General features: G+C 47.3%; 1 long non-coding RNA gene and 1 pseudogene across 1 annotated transcript; one reads left to right on the forward strand and one right to left on the reverse strand.

Annotated features, from left to right (window-relative positions):
• Positions 1-339: 339 nt before the first annotated feature.
• LOC149439024 (E3 ubiquitin-protein ligase TRIM39-like) lies at positions 340-2312 on the forward strand (annotated as a pseudogene).
• Positions 2313-14599: 12287 nt separating this feature from the next.
• On the reverse strand, positions 14600-24436 carry LOC149439025 (uncharacterized). The gene is made up of 2 exons (XR_016307880.1): positions 23947-24436; positions 14600-20804 (listed from the first exon to the last, which is right to left on the reverse strand). It is a non-coding gene; the product is annotated as an uncharacterized LOC149439025 (long non-coding RNA).
• Between the last annotated feature and the right edge of the window lie 809 nt (positions 24437-25245).

Genomic DNA, 25245 nt, shown 5'->3' on the forward strand with positions numbered 1-25245 from the left:
CAGTCACATCAGTCTCTGCACCAGAGGAGCTTACACTCTAATGCCCCCTCCCCCACAGTCACACAGTATTATTATTATACATTTATATAACTCTGACATATACCATAGTGCTGTACAGAGAACACTGAGCCAGTCACATCAGTCTCTGTACCAGAGGAGCTTACACTCTAATGCTCCCCTCCCCCACAGTCACACACTATTATTATTATACATTTATATAGCTCTGACATATACTGCAGTGCTGTACAAAGAAGCCATTAGCACAATCTTTGAAAAAAGAGCAAAATGGTGGGGGTGAGGTCTTGTTCTACTTCACAGCATTTTGTGTAACCAGAGCCAGATGTTGCACAAGCCATGGCTAGTAAAGAGTTAAGTACGCATTCTCCCACCCATCAGTTGGCTCCATCCAATTGCGGCACAGTTTCCTCTTCCTGCTTTCCAGCATGGCGTCTGCCGACCTGAGAGATGAGCTGAGCTGCTCCATATGCCTGAGCATTTTCACCGATCCCGTCACACTGAGATGCGGACACAACTTCTGCCAACTCTGCATTCACCGTGTTTTGGATACCCAAGCCGAGTCTGGTGTTTATTCCTGTCCGGACTGCCGGGAAGGGTTTCACAAGCGCCCCACAGTGCACAGAAACTTAGCTCTGCGTAACATATCAGAACGGTTCTTGTCCGCCCAGTGCGATCGGCAGGATTCTGGGATCTTCTGCTCCTACTGCATTCATTCTCTCATACCTGCTGCTAAATCCTGTCTACTCTGTGAAGCTTCTTTGTGCCATGACCATCTGAGGGTGCACAGTAAGTCCGAGGAGCATGTCCTGAGCGATCCCAGTGCCACCCCAGGAAACAGAAAATGTGCCATCCACAAGAAACCACTCATGTATTACTGTACAAAGGATGGAGAATGTGTTTGCTTGTCCTGTTGCCTAAATGGAGAGCACAGTGGTCACCAGGTAGACATAATGAATGAAGCCTCCGAGAAGAAGAAAAAGAAACTTTATGCCATCATGGAGGAACTCAGGGCAAGCAAAGACAAGACTGATACAAAAGTCAAGAGTTTGTATGAACGAAGGAAGCAAATGCCAAGAAAAGTTGAAGTTCTACAAAGAGCAGTCAATGATTTGTTTAAAGATCTCAAGAGGCAGCAGGATGACCTGAAGAAGAAAGTCTTGAATGAGATCGCTAGACAGGAAAAGCAAAATGCATCAACAGTCTCTCATCTTATTCAGCAACTGGAGATAAAAAAAGTGGAACTGTCCAGGAGAATTCATCACGTTGAGGAGCTGTGTAACATGACTGATCCGGTGACCATCTTACAAAACCCTGACAGAGAAGACTTCGGTGATCCAGAGCCAGAAAACGAGGTCTGTCATGAAGATGTTGATGTGGAAAAGGATGGAGAGAACATCGCTACCCTAGCAGATGCAGTAGGTGACCTAGATGAAGGAATGATCTCAGTGATGTTGCACAAAAGTTTATGTGATATTATGACTAGCGCAAGAACAGATTTCCTTACAATGTGGGTGTCAGACATATTGCTGGATGTTCGTACAGCTTCTAACAATGTCCATATCTCAGGGGATCAGAAAACCGCCTCATGGTCACAGAAGTCTCAAGGTCGCCAAGAAACACTAGAAAGATTTCAGAGCTTCAAAGTTCTGAGTTCTACAAATTTCTCGTCTGGTCGGCACTTCTGGGAAGTAGAAGCTCATAAGATGGGGAACTGGAGATTAGGCATGGCCTATGCCAGTATTGACAGAAAGGGAGATCGATCAAATATTGGGAATAACATCAAGTCTTGGGGTTTGAGGTGGTGCAATAATCAGCTCTCTGTGAGATATGATTGTAAAGAAATCAGTCTATCTCATAAACTCCTAAGCAACTCAATTGGAATATACTTGGATTATGAAGGGGGACAATTGTCCTTTTACGACATGTGCAATCCTTTGAGACACTTGCACACATACAAGGCCAGTTTCACCGAACCGTTACACGTTGCATTTGCCTTATGGAACAATGCCTGGTTGAAGGTTTAGCCTACTTGATCCTCTGATGAATATCGCTTATTAGCTTTAGCTTATAATACCCACCGCCTTAGGAGACCACGATATTTGGCTGATGTGATGTTTCCTCTTGGACTTTAGGACAAGGTGCTTGGCTAGTTTGGCTAAATCCTGAATTGGACTAACAGCACAGTGCTGAAGCTAGCCCAAAAGAGCTCTGGAAACAAAAAGATTTGGCTAAACTGTTAAATCATGAATGATGTTGAATGGATCTACTCAGCTATAAAATCCACATTAACAATTGATGGCTGTTTTCAGCTCTCATTGATAAAATTATTACCATATCTTTAGTTCAGGGAAGTGGAAACTGTCTTTTAAGATCCACAGGTGCTTAAAGAGTTTGGACCACCCAAAATTGATATTCCAGTTAGAGGTTGACATTGGTGGCCTATAGCCTGGTTAACTGAGCAATGTCTCCCAAGTCACACATGTTCTTGAGGGGCTGATCCACCCAAAACCAATATTCCAGTTACAGGTTGACATTGTTAGGCTATAGCTTAGTGAACTGAGCAATGGCTTCCAAGCCACACAAGTTCTTGAGGAGCCAGTCACCAAAAACCAATATTCCAGTTACAGGTTGACATTGCTCAGTTCACTAAGCTATAGCCTACCAATGTCAACCTGTAACTGGAATATTGGTTTTTGGTGACTGGCTCCTCAAGAACTTGTGTGGCTTGGAAGCCATTGCTCAGTTCACTAAGCTATAGCCTAACAATGTCAACCTGTAACTGGAATATTGGTTTTGGGTGGATCAGCCCCTCAAGAACATGTGTGACTTGGGAGACATTGCTCAGTTAACCAGGCTATAGGCCACCAATGTCAACCTCTAACTGGAATATCAATGTCTCCTAAGTCACACATGTTCTTGAGGGGCTGATACACCCAAAACCAATATTCCAGTTACAGGTTCACATTGTTAGGCTATAGCTTAGTGAACTGAGCAATGGCTTCCAAGCCACACAAGTTCTTGAGGAGCCAGTCACCAAAAACCAATATTCCAGTTACAGGTTGACATTGTTAGGCTATAGCTTAGTGAACTGAGCAATGGCTTCCAAGCCACACAAGTTCTTGAGGAGCCAGTCACCAAAAACCAATATTCCAGTTACAGGTTGACATTGCTCAGTTCACTAAGCTATAGCCTGCCAAAGTCTCTCAAGCCACACAAGTTCTTGAGGAGCCAGTCACCCAAAACCAATATTCCAGTTACAGGTTGACATTGGTAGGCTATAGCTTAGTGAATTGAGCAAAGGCTTCCAAGCCACACGAGTTCATGAGGAGCTAGTCCACCCAAAACTACTATTCTAGCTACAGGTTGACATTGTTAGGCTGTAGCTTAGTGAACTGAGCAAAGTCTCCCAAGCCACACAAGTTCTTGAGGAGCCAGTCCACCCAAAATGAATATTCCAGTTACAGGTTGACATTGGTAGGCTGTAGCTTAGTGAACTGAGCAGTCTCCCAAGCCACACAAGTTCTTGAGGAGCCAGTCCACTCAAAACTAATATTCCAGATACAGGTTGACATTGGTGGCCTATAATGAACTGAGCAATGTCTTCCAAGCCATACAAGATCTTAAAGGTTCAGTCAACCCAAAACTAATATCCCAGTAGCCTGAACAATCCTCTGGCTTGGGGATTCCACAACCAAGATGTCACTACTAAAGCATCTGAGCACTGCCTAGCTCCTAAAAGAGGTCTCACTCTTCCTGCTGCATGATATTAGACAATGTCTTCTACAACAGGAGAAGGAACCTGGGTAAAAGAGTGACCCTTCCGTTGCTGAACCGAGAACTGTAGCCCTTAAAGATGTGGTGCCCCTTTGCTTTTTGAATGGCTAATGTTGGTCCTTAACATAACTTGATGCAGATACAGAGCAACAGGAAGAGCAAGACACATTGTCACAGCTGCAATAGGTTGGTAGAGGTGGACTGACAACTCATTGCTTTATTAGTCCAAAATAATATTGGTTTTGGCTGCACGACACTTACGCACATCGCCGTTTCACCATATCTGTGAGACTGAGATTTCCCTTCACTTACTACCCTGGAGACAGACTGTTAAGTGAGAGGAAATCTCTTCAGACTGAGGGAAATTCCCTCGTAATTGTCACCAGACCAAGTGTCTTTTTATTTTTTTCTGGTAACAACTCAAAATCTCAAACTTTCAGTCCCAGAGACAGTGGTCACCAGGACAAATAGAGACTGTGTTCTTCCTGCTGCTCTTGTGTGTCTGTGTGTCCTATCATCGCGACAAACAGCTTTAAGAATTTTTTATAAATATACTCCAAATTTTTTTTTCTAGAACACTTGATATTTTGTTGTAATACTTGATTCAGTGTTGTAAAATCTGTCTGAAGAGAACTTTTAACTTTCACAATTTGCAAGATGTTTAAAGTTTCATTCTGTCTGTGTGCCCATGCAATCAATGATCACTGAAATAAAACGATGGTGGCTGAGTTGCTGTTGTTCCCAGTTGCTTCCACTTTGTTATAATCCCACTAACAGTTGAGCGTGGAATATTTAGTAGCCAGGAAATGTCACGGATGGACTTATTGCACAGGTGACCACCTATCACAGGACCACGCTTGGAGTCACTGAGCTCCTGAGAGCGACCCATTCTTTCACCAATGTGTGTAGAAGCCGTCTGCATGCCTAGGTGATGATTTTATACACCTGTGTCCATGGAGGGGATTGGAACACCTGAATCACATGATATGGAGGGGATTGGAACACCTGAATCACGATTTGGAGGGCGGGGCCAATACTTTTGGCAATATAATGTATTTAGGGAGTAACATGAAGCATGGACACCATCACCAAACTGCCCCTTACCTGAATCCGGACGGGCTGCTTTATACCGAAGGTGGTTGCTGCTGTTTGGACGTAGGCACCTTCAGCAGCTGATTTAATCCCTTTTGCAGCTTCTTTATCTTTTAATCCTTGTCTATGTTCCAGTGTAAGCTGGTATGATGATCACTGCCCCAGGTTCCCTGTTTCAGGGTGGCTCCTTTCTCTTGCAGCATCCTATGGGGACACTCTTGCTTGCAGGGTTTAGAGCTGGGTGTCCCTACGCCGTGTAAAAGAGCATACAGGTGGCGCAAACACCTAGTGCAATATCCACGGTTTATTAAAAAATTTAATTTTTAATATACATTTTTAATAAACCTTGGATAATGCACTAGGTGTTTGTGCCACCTGTATGCTCTTTTCCAGTTGTTGATTTCCCCATCTGAGGAGGGCTGCATCCAGGGGCGGACTGACAACTCATGAGGCCCCCGGGCAATAGGGGATCATGGGGCCCCTGTGTCCTTGCCCAAACTCGAAAAAACCTATGAAAAAGGTACCAGGGGCATCTCATGGGGCCCCCTACTGACCCCGGGCACTCGGGCAGTGCCCGAGTTTCCAAATGGTCAGTCCGCCTCTGGCTGCATCTCTGAAACGCTATCCATAAGCTACCTTTTGTTCTGGTTCCCCTGGCTTTCCTTTGGCATTGATTCCTGGAGCGCTGGAGAGTATACATTGTTTTCCCTACACTGTGTGCATCAATAGAAACACACAGCCCCACAGCCTAGGATGGCAAGACCAGGGGCCGACTGACCATTTGGGAACTCGGGCACTGCTCGAGGGCTCGGGGTAAGTAGGGAGGTGCCCTGGTACCTTTCATAGGCTTTTTTGGTGTGGTTTGAGTGTGGGCGAGGATACAGGGGCCCCATGATCCCCTATTGCCGGGGGGCTCCATGAGTTGTCAGTCCGCCCCTGGGCAAGAAACACCCTGCTCCCCCCTCCTCCTCCAACCTAACAGACTGACTCCAGACTGCACTGCCCACTGTTCACTCTTTCCTGTGAAAACCGGAAGTTCGGGGAAGCAGCACTGAGAGAGCAAGGACCAGCCTCTTTGTAAACTTGGGTAAGAATTTTACCAAATCGTTTACTGGGGAATGTGAATGTTAATGCGCTCAATGTGTTTAATATTACTTTAATCAAGAAACAGAGTACGAAAAAAATCCCACTTTTGGTAAATACGTTTCGTTTTCGATGTGTGTACACTTTATATGGCAATTTATAAAAATGTAGAAAACCCAGCTACTCCGACAGAAATTATCTCATCTTACACCCGGTCACTTATCCGACTTCCAGTGAAGTCGCACAATTTCAAAGTCGGATGTCATTCTGACTTGAGGTGCGACTTGCAAGACATCTGCAGCTTGCAAGGCTCAGATGTCTACGCAAGTCGCATCTAAAGTAGTGCACCACTTTAGAAATCGATATGACCGCTTTAATGGCAGACAATAGGGTGTGGCTTGCCATGCGATTTACAACTCGCATGGCTTGGCAAAATCGCATGGCAAGTCGCATCTGGTGTGACTCGCATGGCATGGCAAATCGCATGGCAAGTGGCATCCGGAGTGACAGGGGTGGTAATGGGGTTTGCGGATTTTAAGTATTGGTTTCGATTGCTCGTGTGCCCAGGGCTATGTTAGTATCCAAAAATCATGTTGATATCGATGGTAATTCCGCTCTGATATGGCTGGAGATGCAGAATCGCAGGTTAGTGGCACGATTGTTCATTTTTAAACTTTACCCCAATGGCTGCTCAGAGCAGGAAAATGTTGTTCCGTATGTGGTCACTAGAGGGGGAACTTGACAAACACATGACAACCGCCTCCTATAGTGCTGCCATTGTCCTCCCAACAGTTCCAATTATTTATTTCAGGTCCTTATATAGTGACGTCAATGTACTCCGCGCTTTACATATATATTGTACATTCACATCAGTCCCTAACCCTCAAGGGGTGTACAATCTAAGGTCCCTAACTCACATTCATACATACACATACTAGGGACAATTTAGACAGGAGCTAATTCACCTACCAGCATGTCTTTGGAGTGTGGGAGGAAACCAGAGTAGCCGGAGGAAACCCACGCAGGTACAGGGAGAAATTGGAAACTCCAGGCAGGTAGTGCCGTGGTTGGGATTCTGTGTGCACCAGTGAATGCAGGGTCCGGGGAGACAGGATATAGTGAATACAGGGTCCAGGGAGAGCAGATATTGTGAATGCAGGGTCTGGGGAGAGCTGATATAGTGAATGCGGGGTCCGGGGAGACCGGATATAGTGAATGCGGGATCCGGGGAGAGCGGATATAGTGAATGCAGGGTCCGGGAGAGCGGATATAGTGAATGCAGGGTCCGGGAGAGCGGATATAGTGAATGCGGGATCCGGGGAGAGCGGATATAGTGAATGCAGGGTTCGGGGAGACCGGATATAGTGAATGCAGGGTCCGGGAGAGCGGATATAGTGAATGCGGGGTCTGGGGAGAGCAGATATAGTGAATGCAGAGTCCTGGGAGACCGGATATAGTGAATGCGGGGTCCGGGGAGACCGGATATAGTGAATGCAGGGTCCGGAGAAAGTGGATATAGTGAATACGGGGTCCGGGGAGAGTGGATATAGTGAATGCGGGGTCCGGGAGGGACCAGATATAGTGAATGCGGGGTCCGAGGGGGACCAGATATAGTGAATGCGAGGTCCGGGGAGACGAGATATAGTGAATGCGGGGTCCGGGGAGAGCGGATATAGTGAATGCGGGGTCCTGGGAGACCGGATATAGTGAATGCGGGGTCCTGGATATAGTGAATGCATGGTCCGAGGAGAGCAGATATAGTGAATGCGGGGTCCGGGGAGAGCAGATATAGTGAATGCTGGGTCCGGGGAGAGCGGATATAGTGAATGCGGTGTCCAGGGAAAGCGGATATAGTGAATGCGGGGTCCGGGGAGAGGTGATATAGTGAATGCGAGGTCCGGGGAGACGAGATATAGTGAATGCCGGGTCCGGGGAGAGCGGATATAGTGAATGCGGGGTCCTGGGAGACCGGATATAGTGAATGCGGGGTCCTGGATATAGTGAATGCATGGTCCGGGGAGAGCAGATATAGTGAATGCGGGGTCCCGGGAGAGCAGATATAGTGAATGCGGGGTCCGGGGAGAGCAGATATAGTGAATGCGGGGTCCGGGGAGAGCGGATATAGTGAATGCGGGGTCCGGGGAGACCGGATATAGTGAATGCGGGGTCCGGGGAGACCGGATATAGTGAATGCGGGGTCCGGGGAGAGCGGATATAGTGAATGCGGTGTCCAGGGAAAGCGGATATAGTGAATGCAGGGTCCGTGTTTAGGAACACTTTAAGATAGATCGGTCACAGACGTCATTTTTAACATTCCAACACATTTCAGGTGATTTGAAGCCGCTCCCTTCATTAGAGCCTGATCAGGGCAAGTCCATTTGAGCGGAACAGGCAACCAGTATACTGTGAAATGGTAAAGTAATAGCTGTAAAGCTCATCACATCCACATTGATTTGCTGCACTTAGTTTGCGCCCTTTCATGTTTCTTTCTTGATCAGGGCAAAGCCTGTTAGAGCTAGGGGCCCATCATCAGTTTTCATAGCAGCATCATCGGCTTGTTTGGATGGAGGCTACAATTGTCAGTAGACGTGGAATGCCTGAGATGTGGCTGGGACCCTGATCAGTGGGCAATGCTTTGGGAGAAGAGTAGGAGGAAGTGTGGAAGATAGTATAGAAGCAGTTGATGAAAAGTAAGTGGGATAACAAGTAAAAAGCTGGGGAGCGTCAGACCTCGCGGTGTGCAGATCCGGTGCCTCAATCTGCGGTGGGACACCATTATGGTTTTAAACGTTTGGTTTGATAAGCTTGGGTTCCACCAATTTTTGGCCATAGAGCAGCGGAAATAAGGGAGGACCTCAAGATCTCCCAAACGTTTTTGCCCAGTCCACCCTCATCCAACCATCTACAATTAAAAAAAAAAAGAAGGCAGAAGGCTGACCAAACTGGTGAAGCGTCTTGTAAATGCCCCAAAAACATCGCTCTGAAGATCAGACGGCTCCAAGAACCGGGCCCCGATGTGCGTGAATCTACAATGCCGATCGGGAAGTCGGAGGGTTTGCTGGTTGGATGCACATTCCCAAGCTGGTGTCCTTCAACACAAAGAATGAGGTCACGACAGCCATGTCTCTTCTGTATGGGGACAATAGGTATTTCTGTGAGATCTTCGAGACCCCCCCCCCCCAAGGACACCAAATTCTCACACTGCCTGCATCTGCCACACATAAATACACATGGGGCCATTGTGACGGCACTGACAAGACACTCTCAGCCCCTGATGACTCCATCAACTGGTAGCACAAAAACAACTTTATATAGACAACAGAACAGTGCTGTGTGTGGAGGGGGATGGGAGGGTCAAATCTGGCTGGTCACCACCAAATGGAGATACAATTACAAGGCGGCTGTGTTTGTGTATCTGTTCTCGGCTCCCCACATTTTTCATTATTTATATATTATATATTGTACATTCACATCAGTCCCTAACCCTCAAGGTGCGTACAATCTAAGGTCCCTAACCCTCAAGGTGCGTACAATCTAAGGTCCCTAACTCACATCCATACATACACATACTAGGAGCAATTTACACAGGAGCCAATTCACCTACCAGCATGTCTTTGGAGTATGGGAGGTAGAGATGAGCGAATTTTTCAAAAATTCGATTCGGCGAATTCCAGGAAGAAATTAGCCTGATAGGCTGTGAATATAGAGACGAGCACATATTAGAGCAGCAGTGTTGCTATAAGGAACTTGGAAACCTGGAATTAATCCATTTGATTGAAGCTGATTTATGGGAAAGAGGACTTTTGTTTATTACACTGGGATGTTTTTTGATGCATGGGTGATTTTCTATGAGGATTTTTTGTGTATTATATTGGGATGTTTTTGCTGCATGGGTGGATTTTAGCGGAACACAATTAAGATGGTTATTGCATGTTTCTGAAAATTGATATATATATATATGCACATGCTGTTTTTGTTTTTAGGGAGCGCAGCACAATAATTTATTTATTTACTATTATATGAGTTGGGTGTGAAGTGTTTGCGAACCACATATTGTTTTTATCTTTGGTTTAATTTTATGTTTTTATTCATTTTTTTTTAAAAATAGTATATTTTATTTTGTTACACATTTTGAAGGTTAAAAGTCACTATATTGGCTCACAAGTCTTTTTTAAAAAAAATGTTTTTTGAGTTCAGCTTTTTCCTTTGATCTTATTAATAAAAATACTACACTATCAGAGGTTTCTGCTTGGGCTCGGTTTATTGCGCGCCCCCCCCCCCCTTTAAGGTGGATTCCTTATTCTCCACACTCACCATTGAGTGATCCCCCTGCTGGATGGATGTGTATCCCTGGAACCTGGAGAGTGATGACAAGCTGATTACCTGTCTTGTGGTGGTTTGCCAGATGATCCCGATTCTCACCTTTCCAGAATCAGATGACCAGGAGTGGTCTGTTTACTCAAATGCGCACTATATTGCGCTGTCTGGTTAGTGCAATGTATACTCATTCATAAATCACTGGAGTCACGGAATTCACTGAATCATTTGTTTTGGACTTACAAACTATTATTTACTGGTTATTTACTATTTATGTCACTTTTGCACTTTAACCGTCAATAATAAGACGTTTTTTCACATTAATGTATGTTAGCGCTCTACAGCGCATTTTTGGATTTTCTAGACCATATACCTTTCTTATCAAATATTTACATGGAATTATAGCGCTGCATCTGTTTATGACCGATCATTATATTCTCCAAGCGGGGAGCCACAACAGCGCTGCGCTGATTCCACATTCATATCAAATGTACAGATGGGGGCGTTTGCACATTTTCTTTTCGTCAACTTGCTAATTGAACAAAAAATAAAATGTACAATGTATGCCGTCTCAGGTGACGCTGTTTCCATATACAGTGGAGATCAAAAGTTTGGGCACCCCAGCTAAAAATTTGTATTAATGTGCATAAAGAAGCCAAGGAAAGATGGAAAAATCTCCAAAAGGCATCAAATTACAGATTAGACATTCTTATAATATGTCAACAAAAGTTAGATTTTATTTCCATCATTTACACTTTCAAAATAACAGAAAACAAAAAAATGGCGTCTGCAAAAGTTTGGGCACCCTGCAGAATTTATAGCATGCACTGCCCCCTTTGCCAAGCTGAGACCTGCCAGTGTCATGGATTGTTCTGAATCATCGTCTGGGAAGACCAGGTGATGTCAATCTCAAAGGTTTTAAATGCCCAGACTCATCTGACCTTGCCCCAACAATCAGCACCATGGGTTCTTCTAATGCAGGCCATAGATGAATCGTAATTCGGCCGATTTTTCGTCCGGAAGATAAATCTACCGATTATCTTATCGTTAGTGGACGATTTCGTCGGCCGTTTTTCGTGTATTTTGGACTTTCAGATTATCGGTGATGTTGAAAAATTTTCGGAAAACGCCCGACTTTATCCTCATTGATGGTCAAAAACGGACGATCGTTTTCCGAAAATTTTATGCGCATGTGCAGTGACCTGGAAAGAGAAGTTTGCAGCATACGAAGTTTCGTTTCCGGTACAAATTAAAAATAAAAATGACATCATTTCCCGTTATAGGTTACTCATTAATCGGCCGATTTTCGTAATAATTGGTGGTCAGGTAGGTTTTTTAGACCGACCGATAGTTCGTTAATCGACCGAAAATCGGCCGAATTACGATCCATCTATGGCCTGCATAAGCCAGTGGTTCTCAAACTTTCTAATGCCGCGACCCCTTAATACAGTTCCTCATGTTGTGGTGACCCCCCAACCATAAAATTATTTTCGTTGCTACTTCATAACTGTAATTTTGCAGTGGGGGGAGGAACAGTGCCCCGTCGTTGGTGTCAGTGGGGGGAGGAACAGTGCCCCGTCGTTGGTGTCAGTGGGGGGAGGAACAGTGCCCCGTCGTTGGTGTCAGTGGGGGGAGGAACAGTGCCCCGTCGTTGGTGTCAGTGGGGGGAGGAACAGTGCCCCGTCGTTGGTGTCAGTGGGGGGAGGAACAGTGCCCCGTCGTTGGTGTCAGTGGGGGGGGGAACAGTGCCCCGTCGTTGGTGTCAGTGGGGGGGGGAACAGTGCCCCGTCGTTGGTGTCAGTGGGGGGAATAGTGCCCCATCACTGGTGTCAGTGGGAGGAATCGTGCCCCAACACTGGTGTCAGTGGGAGGAATCGTGCCCCAACACTGGTGTCAGTGGGAGGAATAGTGCCCCATCGTTGGTGTCAGTGGGAGGAATAGTGCCCCATCGTTGGTGTCAGTGGGAGGAATAGTGCCCCATCGTTGGTGTCAGTGGGAGGAATAGTGCCCCATCGTTGGTGTCAGTGGGAGGAATAGTGCCCCATCGTTGGTATCAGGGGGAGCAATAGTGCCCCATCGTTGGTATCAGTGGGAAGTATAGTGCCCCATCGTTGGTGTCAGTGGGAGGAATAGTGCCCCATCGTTGGTGTCAGTGGGAGGAATAGTGCCCCATCGTTGGTGTCAGTGGGAGGAATAGTGCCCCATCGTTGGTGTCAGTGGGAGGAATAGTGCCCCATCGTTGGTGTCAGTGGGAGGAATAGTGCCCCATCGTTGGTGTCAGTGGGAGGTATAGTGCCCCAACGTTGGTGTCAGTGGGGGGGAGGAATAGTGCCCCATCGTTGGTGTCAGTGGGGGGAGGAATAGTGCCCCATCGTTGGTATTAGTGACACCAATGATTGGGCACTATTCCTCCCACTGACACCAATGATACTTACCTTGCTGACCCCTGCTCCAGCCTGGGCTCGCTCGCTCCCTCCCTCTCCCATGGTACAGACACTTACCGGTCAGATGTCTTCCTTCTCCGGCCGCTCTCCTCCTCTTCACTTGCTCGATCTTTGCGGTGCCGCTCGGCTCCTCCTTTCCAAGCTCCACCTCCTCGCCGGTGATTGGCCGCCTGTGTGCATCTCCTGAGCTACAGTTCTGGCGGCCAATCACCAACGAGGATTGATCCCGGGGGGGTGTCCAGATGACAGGGACGGCATGTCATCCCGCCCACACCTGGAGTCGGATAGAGGAGCGGTGTCTCGGTTCCTAAGGCCATCGGAAATATGTGTTTTCCGATGGTCTTAGGCGACCCCTGGGAAAGTGTCGTTCGACCCCCAGGTTGAGAACCGCTGTTCTAAGCAGTTGTCTAGAAAACTGAAACTGAAAATAGCTGAAGCTCACAAAGCTGGAGAAGGCTATAAGAAGATAGCAAAGCGTTTTCAGATGTCAATATTCTCTGTTCGGAATGTAATTAAGAAATGGCAGTCATCAGGAACAGTGGAAGTTAAAGCAAGATCTGGAAGACCAAGAAAAATATCAGACAGAACAGCTCGCAGGATTGTGAGAAAAACAATTCAAAACCCACGTTTGACTGCACGATCCCTCCAGAAAGATCTGGCAGACACTGGAGTTGTGGTACACTATTCCACTATAAAGAGATACTTGTACAAATATGGTCTTCATGGAAGAGTCATCAGAAGAAAACCTCTTCTACATCCTCACCACAAAAATCATCGTTTGAACTTTGCAAATGAACATATAGACAAGCCTGATGCATTTTGGAAACAAGTTCTGTGGACCGATGAGGTTAAAATTGAACTTTTTGGCCGGAATGTGCAAAGGTACGTTTGGAGAAGAAGGGGCACAGAATTTAATGAAAAGAACCTCTGTCCAACTGTTAAGCATGGGGTTGGATCAATCATGCTTTGGGGTTGTGTTGCAGCCAGTGGCACAGGGAACATCTCATGAGTAGAAGGAAAAATGGATTCAATAAAATTTCAGCAAATTTTGGATGGTAACTTGATGCCATCTGTGAAAAAGCTGAAGTTAAAGAGAGGATGGCTTCTACAAATGGATAATGATCCTAAACACACCTCGAAATCCACGGGGGATTACATCAAGAGGCGTAAACTGAAGGTTTTGCCATGGCCTTCACAATCTCCTGACCTCAACATCATTGATAATCTATGGATAGACCTTAAAAGAGCAGTGCGTGACAGACAGCCCAGAAATCTCAAAGAACTGGAAGACTTTTGTAAGGAAGAATGGGCAAAGATACCTCAAACAAGAATTGAAAGACTCTTGGCTGGCTACAAAAAGCATTTACAAGCTGTGATACTTGCCAAAGGGGGCAGTACAAGATATTAACTCTGCAGGGTGCCCAAACTTTTGCAGACGCCATTTTTTTGTTTTCTGTTATTTTGAAAGTGTAAATGATGGAAATAAAATCTAACTTTTGTTGACATATTATAAGAATGTCTAATCTGTAATTTGATGCCTTTTGGAGATTTTTCCATCTTTCCTTGGCTTCTTTATGCACATTAATACAAATGTTTAGCTGGGGTGCCCAAACTTTCGATCCCCACTGTACATATTTCAAGTTTAGTCATTTACCTGGCGTTCAGCTTCTGAAAAAGTTACCTGGCTGTTATTTGGACCGTCCAGCTCCACAACTTCTGCGCCATGGAAATCAAACATTCAGAGGCAGAAAAGTCCGAGGTATCTGCAGCCTTGTTCCTGGGCCAGCTACCCAAAGTTCCAAAGCCAGAGGATTAGAATGACGGCCTGCTAGTTTCCTTCAAGAATACACCAGATTTCAAAGAAACAACCATTTTTCAGTCTTTTTTTTTTTTTTCTTTTAACGTAGGCTTTTATTCCGTACTAAAATTGCCACTGTTCCAGACAGACACTCGCCAACAATGATAGTCACGAAGAAGAGTTGATGTTTGTTGCGCGCCGTAGCGTCTCTGAAACCTTCCGCCCTTTTCTTTGAAACATGCCTTATAGAATCTTCAATAAATATATAGCTACACGGCCCAAGTTATGTACAAATATCTTAGGCAAAAAAATATTATGTTTACAAATCTATATACAATAAAATCGAACAGGAAAAAAAAAAAAAATGTAAACAGTCATATCACAACTTCAACAATAAGAACAATGGGGGTGAGAGGGGGATGGGGGGGGGGAAATATAGATCTTGTAGGAGGTGGGTGGTCAACGTGTTAAAATTAAGTGTGCTTTAAAATAATGTGCAGGAAGATTTCATACGTGTGGTACCAAGTTAAAGGGTATGTTCGGCCAAATTTTTTTTTTTTTTTTTTAATATATATAGTTTCGGATAGAGTCAGGAGGAATTCGAACCCCTGTCTGGTTTTTACTGCTGTCCAGGACTCCGGTAGCGAGATTTTCCTTCACTTTCTGTTCTGCTGACAACAGTTTTACCAAACAGGAAGGGAGGGAAAATCTGTTGTCACCAAAAGTAAGGGTGAATCTCTGCAATGAAGCCCCAGGGAGCAGTAGAAATTCAACAGGTTCAAACCCCTCCTCCCTCATGCCAAAAAAAAAAAAAAAAATGATTGCCTTGCCTTAACGCACGGGTGTCAAATTGGTGGCCCTGCAGCTGTTGCGAAACTCCAAGTCCCGTCATGCATCTGCCTTTGGGAGACATGCTTGTAACTGGCAGCCTTGCAATGCCTCATGGGACTTGTAGTTTGGAAACAGCTGGAGGGCCGCAAGTTTGACACCCCTGCCTTAACATGTGCCTCCAGAAATTTTTTTGCCAATCTTCACTTACCCATCCAGCTCTGTCCCCAACTTTCTTCTCGGTCCAGCATACCAGCATATGTTGTGTACATACACCTCACCTTGCAGACTGGGGCTCGCAGTATTCCAGGACTAAGCACCGCCCACTCATGGAAGAATGGCAGCCCGCCCACCACCACCAAAAGATGGAGAAAAGTCAGGAATAACATCACGAGACCGGCGAGAAGGTATGTACTGGGGCTTAAAAAAAAATCAAGGGAGGAAGGCTGCTTAAGGGGGTAGGGGGTGAAGGAAGAAAAATCCTGGAGTTACCCTTTAAATAATTTCAAACCATGGTTTTGAGGAATGTGTCCTTATTTTAAACCAGTGCCCGCTTGTAGAGATTTCTCCAGGTGCGATCGGGTCTGTGCAGACATTTACAGCCCTCGGCTTATTAAAGGTGCCAATATGGCGGTCATTGCTCCGTGATGCAACCATACCCGCCAATTCCCTATGGGAGCTAATAAGTGTCCACCCCAACCACCTCCACCAACCGTCTCAGCGTTTGTTTCCAGATGAGGTCCCATGCTTCGCACAGCCCTTGTGGATGCTGAGGGCTGTAAATGACTGAACAGGCCATAGTCTGAACTTTCTATTAGCCCCTAAAAATAGTGGTGCAGATGATTCTAGAATTGGGCTGCGTTTTATCACCCGGTGTCCCCCCCCCCCATACCTGGAGAGTCTCTTTACATGACAATAAATATGGGACGTGGAGAGTGAGCTTTCCCCTAAAAGTGCAGACGGCCTGCAGAGATCACAGTGAGCATGCCCTGAGCCATGTTCCTCATATCTAAGGAATCCTTGCTGAACCATGCAGGTAACCGTACTTATCAAATGCTGGGGGGGGGTGCCAGATATTTAGCCGTTATAGACTGAATTGCAATAGGTTTCTAGAATACAGTATCTGATTGGTTGCTGTAGGGCGGGCCGGTGCTGACAAACATCCCAGGAAGTTGATTGAGTTTGGTCATTAATATTCATTTCTTCTGCTATTCCTTTATGTCTGTGCAGGTTTAACCCTTCGCGCCAGCGCCTCCTGGCCCTTTAAGGGTTTCAGAAGGCAGGAGGCGGGGTTAGGGTCATGTGACACGACGTCACATGATCGGGAAAGGTCCCGATCGAAAGAGGAGATCGGGACATTTTCGAGAGTACCGGACATGTGTGCTGGGAGCGTGCAGGGCGCGCGTTCTCAGCACATATGTTCTTTTTTAATAGGACGCAAATGTGCGGCCGCTCGGCGGCTAGGCCCAGATGCCGGGAGGTGTCACATTTGTGTTCGGCCGGCATGATGAGGTTAAAGAAGAATTCCAGGTATGCATATTTTATACATAGTTACACTGGACCAGCTTGGATCAATGTAGCTATGTATACGCCATACCTGTGGGATACATCTGGAAGCTGGAAATGACTGAAGTAGACACTGCTACTACACTGCTACTACAGTGATCTCAACTAACTTCCGGGTCCTGTGCCGAGCGGCTGTCCAGCTGCACTGTCAACACAGCAGGTCGGCTACTTGGCACAGGCGCCGTTTAGAGAATGCTTTGCATTTTCTAAGCGAATGCAAAGCTTTCACTGACTGGACCAGGCGGAGAGGCGGGGCAGTGACATCATGCTCTCCACCTGTCCACTATGCAAAATATTCTCTGAATGGCATCTGTGCCAAGAAGTCACCTGCTGCATTCTGAGCAAAGGCGGTCGGCTGCTTGGCAAATACACCATTCACAGATTACTTTGCATTTTCTGAATGCAAAGTGGATGAGGTGGAGAGTGTGACGTCACTCCCCGCCCCCCCCACCTGGTCCAATCAGAGAAAGATTTACATTTACGCAGAAAATGCAAAGCATTAACTGAATGGGCCCCCAAGTGGCCGACCTCCTGTGTTCACAATGCAGCTGGGCACAGGACCCAGAAGCTAATGGAGATCACTGTAGTAGCTGCGTAGTAGCAGTGTCTACTGCAGCGATTTCCAGTTTCCAAAAGGACCCCACAAGTATATATATGGTTACATTTTTCCAAGCTGTACCAATGCAATTATGCATAAAAAAATAATCCATATCTGAACTTTCCTTTGCTGTGTCCAATGACAAAATTGCTCCTCATTACCATTAGAAAACAGTAGCATTAGGCCCCCTCCACACAGGGCAGACTCTGCCAGGAGCCCGCCTGCTCAGTGGGGAATCCCCACACTCCTCTATAGACGGTCGGATATTATCGGACCGCCTGTCTACACCCGACTGTCATCCGATCCTCTAGACCACAGGTGCCAAACACAAGATCTGCGGGCCGAATCTGGCCCTCCAGGCCATTTCATGTGGCCCTTGCACCTCTCCTGCAAGTACCCCCCGGTCTCTGCCCCCACCTGGTCTCAGCAGTTGGCAGCGGAGAAGAGAACAGAAATCCTCTGCCAAATCCTCTGCATCCCCTCATCTCCGCCTCCCCTGGTCTCAACATTCAGCAGACTGTGGTAACTGACTGCACTCCTTCTCTGGTCCTCCTCCAGACCCTGCACTTTCTGCTGTCTAGCTCTACCCCCAAAGGGGGTGCACGGTGATGTTAGGGAAGGTGTAGGATTCTTGAAATCTGATGTAATGGGGGGGTGGGGTGCTCTGGATATCTAGTCTTACAGATACAACACACCCTTTTGAGGGCAACCATAATGCTGATATGGGCCGCGATGAAATGGAGTTTGACACCCCTGCTCTAGACAGATGGGGAGCAGATTGCCATCAGTCAGTTTATAGCGGATTGGATGAGGACAGGTATAAACAGACATGTCCATTTACATAGAGGATAATGGAGGGTCCGAACGGGACAGCCTGAAAAACTGACAACTGGACCCGATTGTCTGCCCTTGTGAGAGGGGGGCCTTAACCATCCTAATTCACCTCCAAAGCTCTTCCAGAGACACTGCATTCCCTCCGTCAGCCGTTCATTCATAGCAACAGCCACAAGTACCTGGATCCAAAGACTACTTCAAGAGCCTGCACAGGCACAAGGGAACAAGCTTGGTAATGAATAGGAACGACATATTAACTGTTCGTGCAAATTTGATCTATAGAGGAGCAAGTCAGCAAACGTACACCGTGTGAGAATGCCCAGAGAACAGCTACCAATCCCAATCTTGAGGTCTCTGCACACAAAAAGAAAAAGAAACGTTTTGGGGTTTGTTATCACTAGGATGGGAATACACAGAAAAAAAGGGGCATGGGGTGTCAAGTACGAGGGTTAAAGGGTAGAACACAAACAAGTAGCTTTTTTTTAAGAATCATTATATGCCAATGACACCTTAGAACTTACACTGACATATAGGGCCGCCTTCATCCAAAAGCGATATTTCCACTTTAAGAGCAAACCTGTACAGGGGGGGGGGGGAAGCCTCTGGGTTTCTTATAAACCTTCAGTGACAGGTTTCCCCCCCCTCAGTATTTGTTTTTCCCCGGCCCTCCCCATAAGGCCATAATGTAGGTGTCAGTCTTGCAGCGCCAGCCTCTGCTGGAAGGTGACACCGTCACTTGGCTATGTACATACTGCTGCAATGGTAAGGGACTGGAGGGTGACACTGTCACTTAGCTATGCTGCAATGGTAAGGGACTGGAGGGTGACACCGTCACTTAGCTATGCTGCAATGCTAAGGGACTGGAGGGTGAACACCGTCGCTTAGCTATGCTGCAATGGTAAGGAACTGGAGGGTGACACCGTCACTTAGCTATGCTGCAATGGTAAGGAACTGGAGGGTGACACCGTCACCTGGTTATGTACGTACTGTTGCAATGGTAAGGAACTGGAGGGTGACACCGTCACTTAGCTATGCTGCAATGGTAAGGAACTGGAGGGTGACACCGTCACTTAGCTATGCTGCAATGGTAAGGGACTGGAGGGTGACACCGTCACTTAGCTATGCTGCAATGCTAAGGGACTGGAGGGTGACACCGTCACTTAGCTATGCTGCAATGCTAAGGGACTGGAGGGTGACACCGTCACCTGGTTATGTACGTACTGTTGCAATGGTAAGGAACTGGAGGGTGACACCGTCACTTAGCTATGCTGCAATGGTAAGGGACTGGAGGGTGACACCGTCACTTAGCTATGCTGCAATGGTAAGGGACTGGAGGGTGACACCGTCACTTAGCTATGCTGCAATGATAAGGAACTGGAGGGTGACACCGTCACTTAGCTATGCTGCAATGGTAAGGAACTGGAGGGTGACACCGTCACCTGGTTATGTACGTACTGCTGCAATGGTAAGGGACTGGAGGGTGACACCGTCACTTAGCTATGCTGCAATGGTAAGGAACTGGAGGGTGACACCGTCACTTATCTATGCTGCAATGGTAAGGGACTGGAGGGTGACAACGTCACTTAGCTATGCTGCAATGGTAAGGAACTGGAGGGTGACACCATCACCTGGCTATGGATTTACTGCTGCAATGGAACTGGGAATTCTTCTGGGTGGTCCCAACGCTGGATCAACCAGGAAATGTGTGATTTGCAGCTTCACAAACCGGGATATCACTTTTGTCTGGAGTTGGCCTTCAACCTTTAAGTGGTGAGAAGGAAACATAAAGCAAAAACCAACACACATTCTTATGATGTGAAATTGAACCCTGTAAGAGAAACCAGAGGAATAGAAAGAATATTTTTGGGGGGCACTTGTAAAGCCCACAGAGCCCCTCCCCCAAAAAGCTTGGTGCATTGCTTGGCAGGCGAGAGACGCACATCCTCGTGACCCGCCTGCTGCGTCGGAAGCCTCGGCGGGCGTAGCGCGAGGAACAGTGAGGTGTAGACGCTTTGGAACGATGATGCTTGTGCCTTTTGTCTCGAGACGATGCCACAGCCAGTCCACAGCACAACAGCAAACCAGGACACAAGAAAGAGGGAGGAAAAAAAGGTGGTAGAAGCGGTGTCCGCGGCGTCACAAAGCATCCAAGATGGTGGCAGCCAGAGATTATATTGCGCGTCCTCAAGTTTTCAGCTCAAGTAAATAGAGATGAACCCTCTTCCTAGTTCTGCGTGGAGGCCACCCCTTTCTCTCAGGCAGTGAACAGGTTAAAACGAAGCGTGGGTTTTTTTTTTTTGTTCTTTTGTAACTTTCTGCAGAGAAACGACGACGAATAAAGTTTAGCAGTCTGCTCTCTGCCTCCTGCGTTCATACACTGAGCGGGAGCATCCCGGGCGGGGACGGAGGCCGCGATCCATGAATGCCAGGAGGTTCGTAGCCATTCATTGCCCTGCGGACAGAAAACATGGGGTCACTACACCGAGAATTCACAACGGCTCACCGCCCAACCTTCACATTTCTCAGGCCGGTGATAAATGAACAGGATAAGCAACTCCAACCACAAACAGGGTGGAAAATTCACCGATTGGATTCAAACAACTCAAAAAAAAAAAAAAAAAAATACATTTTTATATTCTATGAAGCGCTCCATAAACCAATGTTTCAGCATTTGACAGGTTAAGAGTTGAACTCTGAGAATGTGAAAAAAAGAACCCCTTTAGTGGGTCCTCTCAGCAACTCGTTCAGTCTAGGGCAGTGGTTCTCAAGCTGGGGGTCGAACGACCCTTTCACAGGGGTCGCCTAAGACCATCGGAAAACACATATTTCCGATGTGTAAAGAGCAGCTACAGTGTTGAAAGCAGCTACAGTGTTGAAGCAGCTACAGTGTTGAAAGCAGCTACAGTGTTGAAAGCAGCTACAGTGTTGAAAGCAGCTACAGTGTTGAAAGCAGCTACAGTGTTGAAAGCAGCTACAGTGTTGAAAGCAGCTACAGTGTTGAAAGCAGCTACAGTGTTGAAAGCAGCAGTATTGGAGGTAAAACGACACTCATGAATTATAATTACTGGGTAAATAATTTTATGGTTGGGGGTCACCACAACATGAGGAACTGTATGAAAGGGTCACGGCATTAGGAAGGTTGAGAACCACTGGTCTAGGGGAAGCGGAGTGGAGATACTTACCTTACCACCCACTCCGGCGCTCTCCTGCCCTCCCTGACCCCCGGGTTAACATCTATGCGGCCGTGCTTTGCATGGGCACGAGAGCCCATTCATTTGAATGGACTCCCATGCCACGCAGGGAAGAAGTCCCTGCACTTCTTTGGAAAACGTAGCCGAGGTTCCCAGTACGGTTGCGTTTTCCAGTGCGCGCGGCGTGCCACGAGAACTAATGGCTCCCGCCCGCGGGTCCGCAATTCTCTGTGAGGGTGGATCCGCAGTGGCACCACCCGCACAGATGTGAACCTAGGGTGAAGCTCCAGTCTGTGGGTGGAGCCACTGCATCGTCACATGCGATGCATGGCTAATGACATTTCACTGAACGTAGAGGAGGAAGCATTGTGACCACGGCCCAGAGCATCCTACAGAAGAAATTTTACAGGACTAGTCATACCAATAGGATGTCATTGCTGGACCGAGAAAAAAAAATGTATTACTCCTTAGCCCTGCACCCCTGGACCGAACAAGTGGTTAACCCTTGTATACTATGGAGAGTATGTGACCTCAGCCCAAAACTCCTTTGAGAAGAGGCTGCTAGGGACCAATCACACGGATGGAGCCATAAGTAAGGTATTTTCTACTCATCTGTGCTCCCCTACATTAAACCAGCAATGTCAAGAGGCCTCACTGCACGGGTTGGTTTTGTCACATTCCTGGAGTTCAGCTTTCAACCAATTTTCAACTTGTACAGCCAAAACTTTTTTTTACCCCCCCCCCCCCCCACCCCCGTTTTAGATACAATAGGGAAGTGTTAAAAATTCTGTCCTTTTATTTTTGCACTTTGTGGAGATTCCCCCAACCCCAGTTGTCACTGGCCCAGAAGACCCCGCTGGCAGGTTTCCCCTCACGTGACATTTTGGAACCAACCTAGCCCCCCCCCCCTCTCCCTGCTCCTGAGCACTTACCTCAACCATGCAGCCTTGGGCTCTGGTCACTGCCCTGGCCGCGCCTGCGCTTTACAGCCTCCTAGCCTTCTATATGTCCTGAAGACGATCTTTGGCAGTCCCAAAGAAGTCTAAGGCCTTTTTCACCCGAGCGTTCCGTATGTCCGTTTTCATCTGTCCTTTTACGGATGAAAAACGGACCCCCATGTATTCCTATGGACTTGCAGATGTAAACAGATGAACATTTTTTTTACATCCGTTAATGTCAGCATCCGTTACATCTGTTTTTTTGAATGGAAGTAAACCCTATTTTTCTTCCGCAAAAAAACCTGGAACGAACGAAAAACGGGTGTAGACGGATGAAAAACGGGTGTAGACGGATGAAAAACGGGTGTAAATGAAGGATTGGTGAAAAAAACGGATCAAAAAACACATGAAAAAAAAGAGAGGTAAACATGAAAAATGGGTGTAAATGGATGAAAATCAGATGTAAAGGGATGAAGGATGGATGAAAAAAACAGATGAAAAAACGGATGTAAACAGATGAAAAACGGATGTAAATAGATGAAAAACGGATGTAAATAGATGAAAAACGGATGTAAACAAATGAAAAACAGATGTAAATGGACGAAGGATGGATGAAAAAATGATGTAAACCAATGAAAAACTGATGTAGACAGATGAAAAACGGGTGTAAACAGATGAAAAACGGGTGTAAACAGATGAAAAACGGGTGTAAACAGATGAAAAACGGTGTAAACAGATGAAAAACGGGTGTAAATGAAGGATGGATGAAAAAACAGATGAAAAAACGGAGGTAAACATGAAAAATGGGTGTAAATGGATGAAAAACAGATGTAAATGGGCGAAGGATGGATGAAAAAAAAACAGATGAAAAAATGGATGTAAACCAATGAAAACCGGATGTAAACGTATGCAAACGGATGTGAATGGATGAAAAAAAACGGATGTGAATGGATGAAAAAAAACGGATGTGAATGGATGAAAAAATGTCACTGAAGAAAAAAAACCGGAACGCCCGTACCCAAAGGGGCTACAATGGGGAGGCGCTCAGGAGGCTGTGGCCACGGAATCTAGGTAAGTTTATCTGTGGAGGGGAGGGTGGGTTAAGTTCGGTCAGGAAAAAGGGGCAAAAGTAAATGTGCAGTCGTCCTCTAAACCCCCCCCCCCCCATCTTCTCTTGCATCTTGCTATTGGTGGGCCCGCTGTGCCACATTCCCGGTCTGCCCATCTTTCAGGGGTCCACCATCCCTAGTGAGCACATGACTATGATAGAGGCATCCCACCACGAACGTCTCCAGCGTCTCCAATGACTCCATCTAGCACTATAGTGAGCTGTGGAGGGTCTTTGGTTCACAGAGGAATATCTGTACATTTGTGGGTTTCCTCACCCTGGAAGGTTAAAGTGTTACTAAACCCCCAGCAGTACAATCAGTCTGTAGATGCAGTAAAGCATGCTTGTTATACTCACTGTGGAGCCTAAGTGGTTAATCCTCCGCATTGTGTAAACAGGCCGTTTGATCCTGTCTTCTCTGATCCTCCCCTTCTTCTACTGTCCCCAATCCATCTGATAATACAGAGCTATAGGAGTCACTCTGCACATGCTCACTTTAGAGTGTATTGCTAGAGTTTTTTTTTTCTTTGGGAGGGTGTATGTGTTTGGCACAGGACCAATCAGCATTGTCCAGAGGGTCAGGGGTCATGCAGCCCCATAGGACAGTCAGAGCAGAATGAAAACTCCTGCTACAAGCTTTAAATAGTGCTGGGCCAGACACTGATAGAAGTCACAAGAATGCTATATACTGCTGATGAGAAAAGGGATTTAGAAGTTTACATTTACTAAAATAATTGCATTTCCATGTTGTGTGTACTGTGAGAGAGCAGATATAGCGAACGCGGGGTCCGGGGAGAGGGGATATAGCGAACGCGGGGTCCGGGGAGAGGGGATATATAGCGAACGCGGGGTCCGGGGAGAGGGGATATATAGCGAACGCGGGGTCCGGGGAGAGGGGATATATAGCGAACGCGGGGCCCGGGGAGAGGGGATATAGCGAACGCGGGGCCCGGGGAGAGGGGATATAGCGAACGCGGGGTCCGGGGAGAGGGGATATATAGCGAACGCGGGGTCCGGGGAGAGGGGATATAGCGAACGCGGGGCCCGGGGAGAGGGGATATAGCGAACGCGGGGCCCGGGGAGAGGGGATATAGCGAACGCGGGGCCCGGGGAGAGGGGATATAGCGAACGCGGGGCCCGGGGAGAGGGGATATAGCGAACGCGGGGCCCGGGAGAGCGGATATAGCGAACGCGGGGCCCGGGGAGAGCGGATATAGCGAACGCGGGGCCCGGGGAGAGCGGATATAGCGAACGCGGGGCCCGGGGAGAGCGGATATAGCGAACGCGGGGCCCGGGGAGAGCGGATATAGCGAACGCGGGGCCCGGGGAGAGCGGATATAGCGAACGCGGGGCCCGGGGAGAGCGGATATAGCGAACGCGGGGCCCGGGGAGAGCGGATATAGCGAACGCGGGGCCCGGGGAGAGCGGATATAGCGAACGCGGGGCCCGGGGAGAGCGGATATAGCGAACGCGGGGCCCGGGGAGAGCGGATATAGCGAACGCGGGGCCCGGGGAGAGCGGATATAGCGAACGCGGGGCCCGGGGAGAGCGGATATAGCGAACGCGGGGCCCGGGGAGAGCGGATATAGCGAACGCGGGGCCCGGGGAGAGCGGATATAGCGAACGCGGGGCCCGGGGAGAGCGGATATAGCGAAC

The sequence above is a fragment of the Staurois parvus genome, unplaced genomic scaffold, assembly GCF_062004578.1.
Source record: "Staurois parvus isolate SC_StPar_1 unplaced genomic scaffold, SC_StPar_1.0 ptg001164l, whole genome shotgun sequence".
Taxonomy (NCBI): domain Eukaryota; kingdom Metazoa; phylum Chordata; class Amphibia; order Anura; family Ranidae; genus Staurois; species Staurois parvus.